This window comes from Thamnophis sirtalis, unplaced genomic scaffold, assembly GCF_051295495.1.
Source record: "Thamnophis sirtalis isolate CommonGarterSnake01/CBP01778 unplaced genomic scaffold, rThaSir2_p1.2 scaffold_5, whole genome shotgun sequence".
In the NCBI taxonomy this organism is placed as follows: Eukaryota; Metazoa; Chordata; class Lepidosauria; order Squamata; family Natricidae; genus Thamnophis; species Thamnophis sirtalis.
Genome location: NW_028261385.1, coordinates 58844504 through 58858871, shown reverse-complemented (window position 1 = coordinate 58858871; position 14368 = coordinate 58844504).

Below are 14368 nucleotides of genomic sequence, written 5' to 3'. Positions count from 1 at the left end.
TACCTCACACACAGCACTGGCATGCATAAGAATATGACGTAAATTTGTTTTTTAAAAGGCATCTTTGGTTTGCGTTAAAACAACTTCAACACATGCAATGTTCTGATTGCACCACAAATGCAGTAGTCATCCTTACCTTTCACAGAGGCACTGAGTTTTATAAATATGAGCATGATAGTGTAGAATAATCATATTCAAGGACCAGTGGTGGGTTTCAAAAAAATTTGGAACCTCTTCTGTAGGTGTGGCCTGCTTTCCGGGTCCACTGGTGGAACCTCTTCTAACCGGTTTGGTAGATTTGATGAACCGGTTCTACCAAATAGGTGCGAACTGGTAGGAACCCACCTCTGGGTAACCTCATATTCAATTTTCCACAGTAGTCAACCAGATGCCTGGTACGACTTATTTATTTAATAAAATCATAAATATTTTTAACTTATTTGACCCCGACTCTCCCACAAACTCAAGAAAAATGGTGAACAGCCTATTCTTCTGAGAAATAGTGGCCCTTAGATCTTTATTCCCTACCTCTTAGTTCTAGAATTAGCATAAACACCTAATCCTTCCAGACTAAGTTAGAGGGAGGGAAGCGGAAGCAGTTGTTGCATCCTTCAGCATTTTGTTTTTCATTTTTAATGAAAAGCTAAACTTTGCCTCTTAGGATATTGTGCTCTGTAAGTAAAACATATCTCATAAACTGAAACTATGCAACCAGAAGGAAACATAATGGAAAGGAAATTAATTTTCTGGTGGCTAGAGAGAGGATTCCAGACATATTGATCCTATTATCATGTACATCACTTCCTTATGAGTGTGCATGCTTGGGAGAGAGAAAGCACTGTTATGATCTGATATTGCACTAAATCCTCAAAACACTGTGTCTGCTTTCTGTATTCTACTTGGCATAAAAAGCTCAGTCGTAAAAGAGAGATGAGGTAATGATGCCTCAAGTTGATCAATCCCCACCCTCTTCAGCTTTTCCTGAGATTCTTGCCTCTTAAAATTTGAACATTGCACCGTTGTAGCCTTTATTCAGGAAGAAAAGTTGTCATAATGTGACAGATATTAGAGGAACCAAAGCTTTGTAAATAGGCAATGATTATGAAGAATCCTGAATCCTAATTCCGCATCTTCCACACTTAACCTCTTGCTTGATTATTTCCCCTAATTATAGGGATAAAACTTCCATTGTGGTGAGACTGAACAAGCATGTAGAAACTCTTTCTGAAAGTTTTGGGTTACAAAAATCTTACAAATGCTGTTTAATTTCAATGCAAGAGGAAAAGGGATATTTTCAAAGCAAATATATTTAAGACAAGGAGAACTGAGGAGTCTTTTGTGAATTTGCCCTGGATGACTCAATAGCCTTTTGTAAAGACTTTGGGAGCCCAATCTTTTGACCCACCAGAATGAAGAAATGAAATTTATTTTGTCTGCTTTTCTTTCCCACTGAAGTCAACTTCCTCTGATCTATCCTCCTCTTTGTAAAAATTCTGCTTATCCTAGGGAATCTCTAGAATCATCTAGGACCTGGTTTTCTTAGCAAACTAGACTTGAGTCCAACCAATAGAACCACGGAGTGAGCAGAAACTTGTTGGAGTCATCTATTTAATTGGACCCCTTTCATAAATTTTCTAAGCTTTTGCCTACTTAGACTTCTGAAGGAGACTTCTCCTTCAGATCTCCTATAGAGCACTGCACACCAAGACAACTAGACACGAGAACAGTTTTGCCCCAAAGGCCATCACTCTGCTAAACAAATAATTCCTTCGAAAGGGTGGGCATACAGAGCTTTAGGAGGTTTATAGAGTAGTCCTGGGGGCTGGCCCATTTTTGTTCATTTTTGCCCTCCCCAGCCCCCAGGAGCACTTTGCAAGCCTCCCAAACCCTCTGCTTGTCCATTCATTTTTGCAAAGGGGACAGGGTTTCAGTAGGCCAAAATGCTGTATTCATTGTATAAGACACACCCAGATTTTCACCCTCCTTTGGAGGGGGGAAGGTGCATCTTATACTCTGAAAAATACAGTATATTGGATTTCTCTCTTTTTAAAAAACTGCAATACCCCAGCATTAGCCCAGGGGGAATTCTTCCCTGTTATTCTCTCAATAGTTGTTTAAATGCTATTTCCCCACTAATTACTATTTTCCTGTATGACTGTTCATTTTCCCACTGAATAGTTTTTGAATGCTTCTACTGCTATTCCTTCAAAAAAGCATATTTTTATTTACCCATTGAATACTACTATATTTCTCCTATTTTATTATTCATTGCCATTTACCACCACCATAATTTCATTTTGTTGTATCTCAGTCAAATCCAAGCCCATGTTTTCTCTCTGCATGGGAACCTTTTTGGGGATCCACGTGCATTCTGGGATATTGGATAGATAATTTTATTTTGGCAAGGGACTAGCTAAATCAAAATATAACAAAACCCAACCACAGTGGTATAATATACTTAAGTATAAATTAACTAACACAGCACTGTACTCCTTTATTAACTCCAAGAGTTAAAATCAGTTAAGACAAGGGGAAAAAATCTCATACAATTAATTATAAATAAAGTCTAAAACCAGATACTGAATCTGTAGTGAAATAGATTAACAATATATTGTACAGTAGATATAAATTGGACTGTAATGTTTAAAAATCTAAAATGTTAAGTTACAATTAGTAACTAATTAATACTTGACCAAAGATTGATGGAATAAATATACACATGTAGACCAGAAATCACACATTGCCTTTGCTACATTATGCATAATAAGGCTTTTTTTAATCTGATAGGAGGAAATCCACATAGGATTCCTCAGACCTGCCTGTAGCATATAACAGCAATAGTAAAATTAGTCTTTTTGGATATAATTATGGAAAGACCAGTGTATGCATGATGGATTCAATTGCACCCTTAGTTATGCAAAATAAGCAATGCTTAGGGCATCAAGGGAAGGGTTGCACCAGAGACTTTTCCCCACTAACAGTCATGCTCTTAACTCTTTCACTGCCACATTTGATTTTAGTCATTTCTTTTTTGAATTGTCATTAACTGCTATGTTCAACTTTAATCTGCATTTTTTTTAAATTGCGAGATCCTTGGTGCTATCTGAGCTTGGTTGCCTTCATGCAGACATTTCATTATCCAAACTGGGTGATCTCAATAGTGCTCATTTCAACCCAGAAATATGTTTGTCAAGGGAATGATTATAGTTGAATAATTTGATTTGAAGATGTCAGCTATCACACTGTTTCTGTCTCATGGTGTGAGAACTTTGCTTCCATTGAGGAGCACCATGATCAGGTGGTGCATAGAGTATTAGTTGGCCTTAATCCAACTGTGATTCAATTGAACCATCACTACAAGGAGAGGCTTGATAAGCTGTGGAAACTTTATTAAAACTACATATAAAAGTGCTGAAGGCAAGTTGTATCTGGCTCAGAAAAAAAACATTTGTTGTAATGGGAAGATCAGTGAATTAATGTAATTAGTTTGTTTCCACCTAGGGTGATTAAACTCTCTTTGGATAGATTCTGGAATAAGGCCTCTCTCATTACTTCATGCAATATCTAAAAGCCATTCTCTGATACGTCTGTTAACTTGAGTAAATTCGATGAGATGTAGGAAATCAAGGGAGAAAGCCATATTGTGAAAGTTTTCTAAAAAAATGGAACCAGAAGGATTAGAAGTTGTCAGATAGAAGAAATGGGATCAGATTGACTGAGAAACAATGGTGTCTAAACCAATAATTGAACATGAATAAGCAGCTCTTACATCAATCCTCAACTGGCCAGTCTCTAGCCTCGGAATTATATTGAATACACATTTGAGGCTTGAGGCGCTGCCGTTATGAACTCAGTTTGTATTATTTCCATCAGCTAAAATGTGGGTAAAGGCCTAACTGGGATCCATCAAGCAATCAAGCCCAGAATTTTACCGTAAGCAGTTTTAGATCTATAGAGATACATTCCCTATCTTTTGCATGGAAATAAACCTGATTAGAATAGTCAGAGTACTTACTTGGGCCTATGAGACTACATCATCATTGTATGCATTCCATGAACCTTAATCTTGAAGGACCAGAGACAGATATTTAAAAGTCCCCACTTACTCATTCTCCTGGCCTTTTATCCCTAATTGAAGCTTCCTGAATGTTTTAATGAAGATCATTACTTTAGTCTTCTGGAAGTTTATTATAGGGGAATTTTCTCTACAATAAGAGAATAGCTTCACTAAGCTATTCAGTGCATGTCTGAGGCCAGTTGGGAGTCCTTGAAATGCGGACTGCCTAAAGCAAGAGTGGGCATTCATGTTTGCTATTCTGGTGTGTGTGCATTTGTATTCTTAGGTTTGGATTCCAGTGTTTCTTTGCCGGTGAAATTATATGTCAAAAGAAGAGTAGGATGTCCTACTCCATTATGAACAGAAATGGGGATTGATGATAGGCTTTGTGACTCACATTTTATCTAGATATTGTGGTATTTAGCAGGTTCTGACCAGTTCAAGCAGGAGACCTCATACCATTTCAGAAAAGTGACTGTCTAGTTTCTTCTTTAAAACCTCCAGTGATGAAGCACCTACAACTTCTGACATCATAATTAGCAATAGCAATAGCAGTTAGACTTATATACCACTTCATAGGGCTTTCAGCCCTCTCTAAGCGGTTTACAGAGTCAGCATTATTGCCCCCAACAATCCGGATCCTCATTTTACCCACCTCGGAAGGATGGAAGGCTGAGTCAACCCTGAGCCGGTGAGATTTGAACAGCCGAACTGCAGAACTGCAGTCAGCTGAAGTAGCCTACAGTGCTGCATTTAACCACTGCACCACCTCAGCTCTAATAATTGTCAGGCAATTGTCTTCACTAATTAGGAAGTTAATTGTCCTCACTGTTAGGAAGTTTCTCCTTAGTTCATTGTTTCTCTCCTTCATTATTTTGACCTCCTCTTTGTGGCAACCTCTCAAGTACTAGAATAGTGCCATCATAGTACCCCTGTCCTTCTTTTCTCTAGATTAGCCAACCCAAATCCCAAATGTTCTTCACATTTTTTTAGTTTCCAGGCTTTTAATCTTCTTAGTTGCTCTTCTTTGCACTTTTTCCAAAGTCTTAACATCTTTTTTGTAATGTGGTGAGCAAAACTGGATGCAGTAGTCCAGATTAGCCTTACTAAGGTTTTATAAAGTATTAATACTACATGTAATTTTGATTCTATGCCTCTGTTTATACAACCAAGGACAGTTCTAGCTTTTGTTGGCTGCTACTGCACATTGCTGTCTCATTTTTAAGTGATCGTCCACTAGGACCCCAAGGTCCGTCTCACAGTTATTGTTTTTGAGCCAGGTTTCATGTTGCTATACTTACTTACTATACTGGAAAATTAGAGGCCCATTTGGACCAATATTATTTATCCTCATTACACAAAGTAGCTGGAAGATCAGACTCTTGTAATATTCCTTTTAGATTTGAAACCTTCTGTCTGATGTGAATAATCCACACATGAAGAATTAATTAGTTACCTTATTGCCCATGCCTATTTATTTCACAGGAATCTTCCAGACTAACAATTCTCAGATGAGCCAGACTATATAAGGTTCAATAGCATTGGGAGGGAGGAGTGGACCTTTCCCTCTTATACTACATAGGGATTCCTGACTAAATCCCCACTTGACACCTTCCTCTAGCTCATCCAGTCTCTCCCCAACACCTTCCATCACTCATTCAGTAACTAAATTTTATATTGTTGCAAGGGAAATAAGGCAAAAGCTGATATATGTATAATTTTTATTGAATTTTTCCCAGTTTCATATTTCATAGTTATACTTTTACAATCCTACACTTTTTGTTTTAAAAATTATCTTGTAATGGTTTTAATTTCATTCTGTTTTATCCTTATAGATTATAATCTGGTTTAGAGATAGACTGTAATCTCGTAATATGATTTTATGCTACTTGAGATGTCTTTGGGCTGGGATTCTTGCTTTGTATTTTACATTTGACTATTTCTCTGTTTCTTTTATTCTGGTTTTTGTCTGCCTTCTCAAGAAAAGGATGAGATTTCAGCATTTAAAGGGAGATACAATCATTGCCAGGTCTGGTTTAAGGCCACTGATAAGCTTTTTCATTTCAGACATCAATTTAGTGGCCAGTCTGACAAAGTTTCATTATTATGGTCTGATACCACAAATTCCTAAAATTTATATACAATTTTAAAATGAGCTTCCCAACCCTGCATGGGAATATGATTAAATTCAGTATATGAAAATATTATCATTAACCCATTCTGCTATCATATACCAAAATAGATTTTTATCTTGAATTGCAATAAACACCTGCCATTGTTTCTCTTTTCTTAATGTTCTAAATGTGATTTATATGGGGTTTTTAAAATTTAGATGTTGGTGTTTGTGCAGGTTTATGGGCATATTTTGAAGATATTTTGGTAGCCTCAGATTCCTGATCAAACTGTACTTTCATCTATACTTATAACTCAACTTTTGCTTTGCCATCTCTTTGATAACATATTTATGTAAATTCTGCTTAAAATGCAATTTCAGCTGCAGGGACTTGTCCAAGTACTCACCAGGAGACAATACTGACTTGAAGGCACCAACATAAATAAAATTCAAGTAAATGGGAATTGTTTCTTATATTTGCCATCTTTGCATGATTCTTCCTCATCTAAAAAGATAAACATTTTGGAAAAGAAAATATGCCATTTTTCATACTACTTAACACATGAGTTTGTGTTTCTATAGATGGAATATACTTCTCTATAAATTGTTCTAGATTACAAGGCATGTCAACCCTTACAAGCAGGGGGAAAAGATTGCTGTCTCTGCATAGTTCAACCTGCATAGAATTTACATCGATAATTAAAAGAGATCAGACAATTATATGCTGTTGCCATACAAAATCTTATCCATTATGTGAATTCAATGGGGAAATGTCCACCTACAGCCTCATTTAACTCCAAGTACTGAAACAATTGGTGAACCCTGCAAGAGGAAATCATGAAAAGTTGCAATCCCATCCTTAGCTACATAAAAAAGGGAGGAGAAAATGTCCCTCTTCTTCTTAAGAAAGAAGCTATGATAACAAGAAAAGGAGATTACTGCATCTGCTCCCATTCTGGATTTACATCACCTCCAAGTATGATGGAAATATAGATTTAGACATTATACAATTTTCAAATAATTGTTGAGTTCTTTCCACATTTGTTTGCTCTGTGTTTATGAAGACATAGGAAATATTATATTGAACAAAAATATCAAAATGTTAAATATGCAACCACAAGGCTGTTACCAAATGTGCACATTTACTTTACAGTAAAGGGCCACTTCCTAGGTCCCATCAGCCAAAACTCTTTAACTGGTGGCTCCCAGAGCATGTTCCTTCCGCTGGATCTTGAGGTTACAGTTAGGAAGAACTGGGGAGATATACTGGTTATATTGCTGGGTCTCCTTTCGACCCTAACACCCTGTACTGTTCTTATAAAGTGCAAGTCTGTTTTAAAACAAAATATGTCACCCAGAGATATAAATGGATAAAAGAAGCCTCTCTTACCTTCAAATAACACCCCACCATATTTATTTATTTTATTTATTTATTTTATTTTGTTTGTCACTCATGTATAAGATAACAGAAATAGAAATAAATAAGAACATAGGAAATGGGGACAGATAAATGGGGACAGTAAGACAGGGACATTTGGCATGCTGGTGTGCTTATGCACACCCCTACAATTCCATGATAATAGTGAGAACAGACTTGAATCTGTTATTGCCAATTAGTTTGATTAGGGCACATTATTACATAGCAAAAACACCCAGAATTGAATAAGAGTTGATGGCAGTTTTAACACATAGTGTCCTCATCCTTTTGCCCATCCTTCTGTCATAAGGGTGCCATTGCAAATATTACTGGGGAAAGTCTGAATAGTATTGCCCTGTACCTCCTCTGCTTTATTATATTTTTTGTTTTGCTTTACTGAGTACATTCTGTGTCAACTGATATCAATAAGGATTGTACGGGAGTCTGCCGGGCTAGACTTCTATCTCTGGGTGACGTGTTTAAATCAACAAGAACAGATTTGGTGACAGATTCAGGTCTTCTAACCTGGGGTGGGGTGGGGGTGGGGGGTTGTAGAAGGGCTAAAGCATTTCCATTTTTGCAGCTATCTATGGGGGTTAGGGAAATCAAATTGATTAGTAGGACAGCTGTTTCATGCCTTGCAGATAAAGTTTGCTTGAGATGGTTCAGTCTCTTCAATAAATCCTCCTGCTTGCAACTTGGCAGGGTTTCAAAGAGATGAATTACTTCTCCCACCAGAGGCTCAGCAGCGCTCTTTTTCCTCCTATCCTTACCATCAGCTGTTTATCGGAGGAGGAGGCTCTCAAGAGTGCTGCTGGTTGATGCCATTGTGCTATCTGCAGCTGCCACTTTTAGTTTCACAGCTAAAGCGCTGATGGCATCTTGGTGACATAATTCAAAAAGTGAAGGAATCTGTGCCTCAGGAAATATCCAGTTTGGAAGTATGGAGAGTGATCAGGAAGCGTACTTTCTTTCAAATAACATTGTTTATTTACATTGTGGGGTGCTTAAATGTCAGTAAAATGCACTTGCTGCTCTTTTTGCTAGGACATCACTTTACCCCCAAAGAAATCAATTGTATATTATTGCAGCAATACAGCATAGACACTGGCTTATAGAAAGAGCACTGGCTTTTTTTGAATCCCACCAATCGCTATTGAGTTAAGAGTGATGTAAGGAAATTCAGTTAATTTGCAAGGTTTGGTTGTTTTTTTACTTACATTATCATTCCTCTTATTTAATCTTGTAAGAACTGGGAGAAGGATTGTCACTTAGATGGTTTAAGCAATGTCAGTGCATCAAAATTCCCACTGTTATTTCTTAGTTTCATTAGACTTGCAGAAAGCTCTAGTAGGATGTACTTGGACTGAAAAGATCCAGGTTGCAGAACATTTATCAAGATGATCCGGTCTCTCTCTCTCCCCCCTCCCATGCTCTCTCCCTCCCTCTCTCTCTCTGTCTCTCATCTATCTAATCTATCTAATCTCTCTCTCTCTCTCTCTCTCTCTCCTGTGTGTGTGTGTGTGTGTGTGTGTGTGTGTGTGTGTATGTGAGTGTTTTATTTGTACTGATAAATAAATAAAGGGAGACTAGTATAGATCTATTTCAAGCTATTTAGCTCTCATCAGCTAGCCATACCCTTACTGGGATTCAAACCTGTGCTGTATTGCCTCTTATGTATACATATGTATGTATACACATACATATACACACATATATATTCATTCATTCCACTGTAGCAATTTTGAGAGTACCCAAACCTTGATTAACCCTCCAACATTTTAAATTATTGGTCTTTTTCATGTGTTCTAAAAGATAGTACATAAAAAACTACATACCATGTCAGTAAGAATGTGCAAACTTCTAAAGCATAAAATGTTAATTTAGGAGATCATTACTCTCCTAGATTGTGACGTTTTAGATGTCTCTTCAAAACTGTGGCACAAAACAAATCCAATCTACGCACAGAATTGAGTAACACTCTTCTCAATTCATCTTTATTTGTAGTTTATATTACTTATATCCATTTCTTTCCTCAATGTATATGCTTTATTTTTTCTTCTAAGGAGTTTTATGCTCAAGGGGAAAAAAACAGAATTTACATCTGCTAGTTTAATGACATCGGTTAGTGGCTGATACAGTAAAATCATGTTACCATGAGAATAGAATAAAGCCCAGACTTTTCTTTAATCTAAAGTCTTATCTAATAAATGCCCAGTTCTATGAATTCCACATTAAATCTCAGACATTAAGAAATCATTATGGTTTAGAAGCTAATAATATTACTGCAATAATCAAGCTATTCATTAGAATGACCGACCATTTTTTCCCCTCTCCAGTTAAATTCAGCCTTTCAGAAGAAATGAACACACTGTTCAAATTATTTATTGACTTCTTGGACTTTCTCTGAAATAAGTGGAAATATCTTGAAACGTGAGGATTTTCCCTCTCATGTATCCTACCTTTCACTTGACAAATTAAATTTTTAATAAGTTCCGATAATTGGGCAAAAAATCCTTTCACATTATAATCACTAAGTTTCATTATCAATGTCTATATTCTGTATCTATTTATATACTAATAAAATTTACATTTCTATTTATAACCTTCAGTTGTGTGAAATTGGGAGGTATACGGCAACTATTATTGAACCAAAGAAAAAAAATTGAGCTAACTTACAGAGTACAGGAACTCATGGTTCCTGGGGAAATGAAATTTGCAGATGTTGTTGCCATTCAAGGCCCCTGAGTCTTTCAAGTGTACTTTCCAGGAACCTGTAGGTTGAGTTGCAAAAGGGAAGGCAGTATTCCTGCACTATTTCCCACCTCCATGGGTGAATTCAGCATGTTCTGACAGGTACTGGAGTAGCGGAAATTTTGAGTAGTTCGGAGAACAAGCCAAATACCACCTCTGCCTGGCCCCAGGAGTGGGGTGGGAATGGAGATTTTACAGTATCCTTCCCCTGCCACGCCCACCAAGCCATGCCCATAGAACTGGTAGTAAAAAAAATGAATTTCACCACTACCCACCTCCCTCTGTTCTTGCACCTAATCGGATGGTGGGAAGGCTTGATAGGTGAATGAAGATTGCCTATTTTGGAACCAAGGCTAAAATATGAAAATTCTTTAATAGTGGTAGGTAAATGCAGATTAACAGAGTTGGAAGTGATGAGGCGAGGATGAGAGATTGATACATATGCCTGTTAGGTAAGGCTTCTTTCATCTCTGGAGCAGGTCCTCAGGGACGTGCCAGAATGGGAGCAAGCATGGAGTTTTCCTTGCAGTTCTCAGTTCTATTTGTTCCCAAGGGTGGGATTCTACCGGTTTGGACCGGTTCGGGCAAACCGGTAGCTCCGACTATCAGCTGGGAGCGAACTGGTTCACTCTGACTTTCAGCTGGGCCCACCCGCTCGCCCCTGCACTATACTCATCTATATTCCCTTTTTTTAAACCCAGCTGATAGGCGTGGCAGAATGGATTGCCACACCTCAGCTGTTTTCCTCCCCAACAGTAATTCTACAGCCGTAACAGTCTATTCGTAGCTATTCCATTTCCCTGCTTAGATAAAGAAATATCTCTGAAAGGATGATCCCATGGATTATCGGTTGTCTAGTATTTATATAAAATCAGATACATCCTTGATCCAAATACCTTGATAAGGATTCCACTCTAAACATCAGCAAAGCATCCCATCATCTTTAAATATCATGTTTATAGTTTTGTCAATTAATCACATTTTTCTATCATTATTAGCCTTTCACATTATAGCTCTGATCTTCAGGGTAGGAAAACATGAGCATTATTGAACATTCTGATGTGTGTAGTAATGATTTTGTTGTGCATGTCAATTTGGACTGTAGATACTCTTTGGATGGCAGCTCTTCCAACTGTGATTTGAGTGGGGTGAATGTAAGTCAGTGTGGACTCAGTGACTGTTTGGACACTGCAGTTTTCTTGACAAGGTGTTTGGAGGAAGGTTTACCATTGCAAGCATTTCTTGGGAAGGTATGCAAAATTGAAGAGGGCATTATAAAAGCAAAGCCATTGACTAGGGGAAATACCAAGTAACTGGTGATCTTAAGAGTCCTTCAAAATGACAAAATTGAAATGTTGGGTAGAGTTTGCCTTCAGTCGTGAATGAAAGAAAATTTTAATCATAAACTTAAGAATGTAAAGAATCTTGACTAAACAGCAAGGGGCTTTTTCATCTTAGAAAATCATAAATGAAGTAAGGGTCCAGATAAAACTGAAGTATTGAAATATTTACATTTAAGATTTTTGAATTAATTATAAAGAACAAACAGCTTTTTGTGGGAAATAGTTCTTGCTTTGATTTTTGCAAGGCAAGATAAAGATGAGCAATTTCAAAAGCCGGACACAAAAGATAACTAAAGCTTTTAGAAAAGTTTTACAAGTCTATAAAATGTTGTTAAAGTTTATAGAATAAAAATACCGAAGGAGACTTTTGAAGAATAATACCCACAATATCAATAATAATGTTAGTAATGATTACTCCTATGGATAAACTATCCAAAAGATGTTATTGAAGAAATAGCAGTTGTAGAACAAATTTAGACCAAGATAATAGCTTAGAAAGGGATGGTTCACTGGATCTAAAAAAGAAACGGGCTAAAATTTTAAAATGTAAAAGGGAAATGCAAACTAAATGAAAGTAAATGAAATATTGCAACATCTGAATGAACTAAAGAGTAAGACTGTTTGAAACAAAAGGAAGTAATATAAAGTTGATTATTTCTGGCTATCCTTTATGGACTTTCTGTTGACTGAAACTGAAAAGATTGTGTTTTATGGATTTGTTTATGGATAAGATATGAAATGAAGACATGTTTATAAGATTAAAGGAGTTAAAGAGTCTCTTAAATTTATTTAAACTTGTGTGATAGATTGGAATTCACTTTATTTATTTTTCCCTTTATTTTATTATTTTATTTTTTTATTTTTTCTTGCACATTCTACTTCTTTCTATTCTTTTTAAATATATATTAGATTTTACTATTATAATCAAAATTCTTAATAAAATTGTGTGTGTGTACATATAAATTTGTAGTGGTCTTATTCCTAAGGGTGACAGACATTACTGATCCAAGGATCATCCAGCTGGCTTGGGGCCTAAATCAGGACTAGAATGCATGGTTCTAGCCGAATGCTTTAACTACTACACTGGACCTTTTAAAATTCATTTTTAAAATAGTTTATTGGAAAATAAATTCATAATTTGGCAATTTTGATTAAATTGATTAAAATATTAATATTTATATTAGAGATGAACATTAGAATACATTGAAAAAAAACCTACAGATTTTAATATAGAAATGGTGCGGTCTTTAAAATAACACAGAACTAATGCATTCCAACCCAGCAAAGTTGAATTTACAATTATTAAACCAGTAGTCATGTTATTAAAAATTCCACCCTACTGAAAATAACCTAATCGTGATGATGTTTTTCTGTGCTGGAACTAAGCCTTATCTGACAACATTTATTTCTGAAACCGAGAAAGGGTTGGTTTTGGAATTCCCTGATTTAAAGGGATTGCTGACTGAGCCAGGGAAGGAAGCAAATAAAGTAATAACCTTCATGAGACTGCTCAACTATTGTGGTAGGCAACTGGAAACTATCAGCAACAAAACAAGAAACTGTTCAGCAAAGCAGATACCTTTAAGCCAAGACCAGAAATATATGTTTTTTTTTAAAAAAAATGTGGTAAAGAGGAAGGGATATAAGCCACAAAGTAAGAAAAAACCTGGAATGCCATAGTGGAAGAATGAATCATGGAATTTTGTTAACGAGAGGATTATGGAAAAGGAAGTCTTAGCAAAAGGGGGTAGGGGAAATCTCCTTATTTAATTTGGGCGTTTGCTTTTATGTAAAATGAGAAGTGCTGTCCTGATTAAAAGTAGGTTATGTTATTTTATGTTACCCTGAGGGATCATGATGGCTCAGCAGTTAAGATGCTCAGCTTCTGAGCTGGAAAGCTGGTAGCCTGGTCCTGAGACTTGAGTATTGCATAATGAGATGAGCTCCAGATGAGCTATGGGTTCACCCGGGTTTGGGAGAACCCGTAGCTAACGTTATGATCGGTTTGGAGAACCTCCAAATCCCTGGCTGGCCCCACCCACCAACCCCTCCCAGGAGTCTCCACGTGACCCATATTGGATGCGAGGTAAGTGCAGGACCCATGCGAAGGCTCAGGGAGGGGGAAAATGCATCTCCTGGAAGTTCCGGAAGGCTGCAAATGGACCTGTTTGCAGCCTCTGAAGGGCGCCAGAGGAGGCAGTTTTTCCCCTCCCAGAGGCTCGAGGAAAGCCTCTGCAGCCTGGGGAAGGCAAAAATTAACCCCCCCCCACCGTGGTGCAGGCCGACTAGGCCACACCCACCATGGCCATGCCCACCCAACAACTGGCAGAGAACCTGTTGCTGAAATTTATGAAGCCCACCCCTGGTGAGCTCCCATTACTTGGCCCAGCTGTTGCAAACACAGCATTTGAAAACATGCAAACACAACTAGATAAATAGGTACCGCTTTGGTGGGAAGATGATTGCATTCTATATTTTCATGCTGGCCATATGATGAACATACATACATACATACATACATACGTATGTATGTATGTATGTATGTATATGTATGTATGTAAAACTTACCATCTGAACTATTTCAGCAACATTTGGGCAGTAATGGGGTTAGTTTGATAGGATTCCTTGGCCAAATGGTCTGGAGTGTGACTAAGTGTGACTAAGCCGTGAGTGTGTATGGCTTT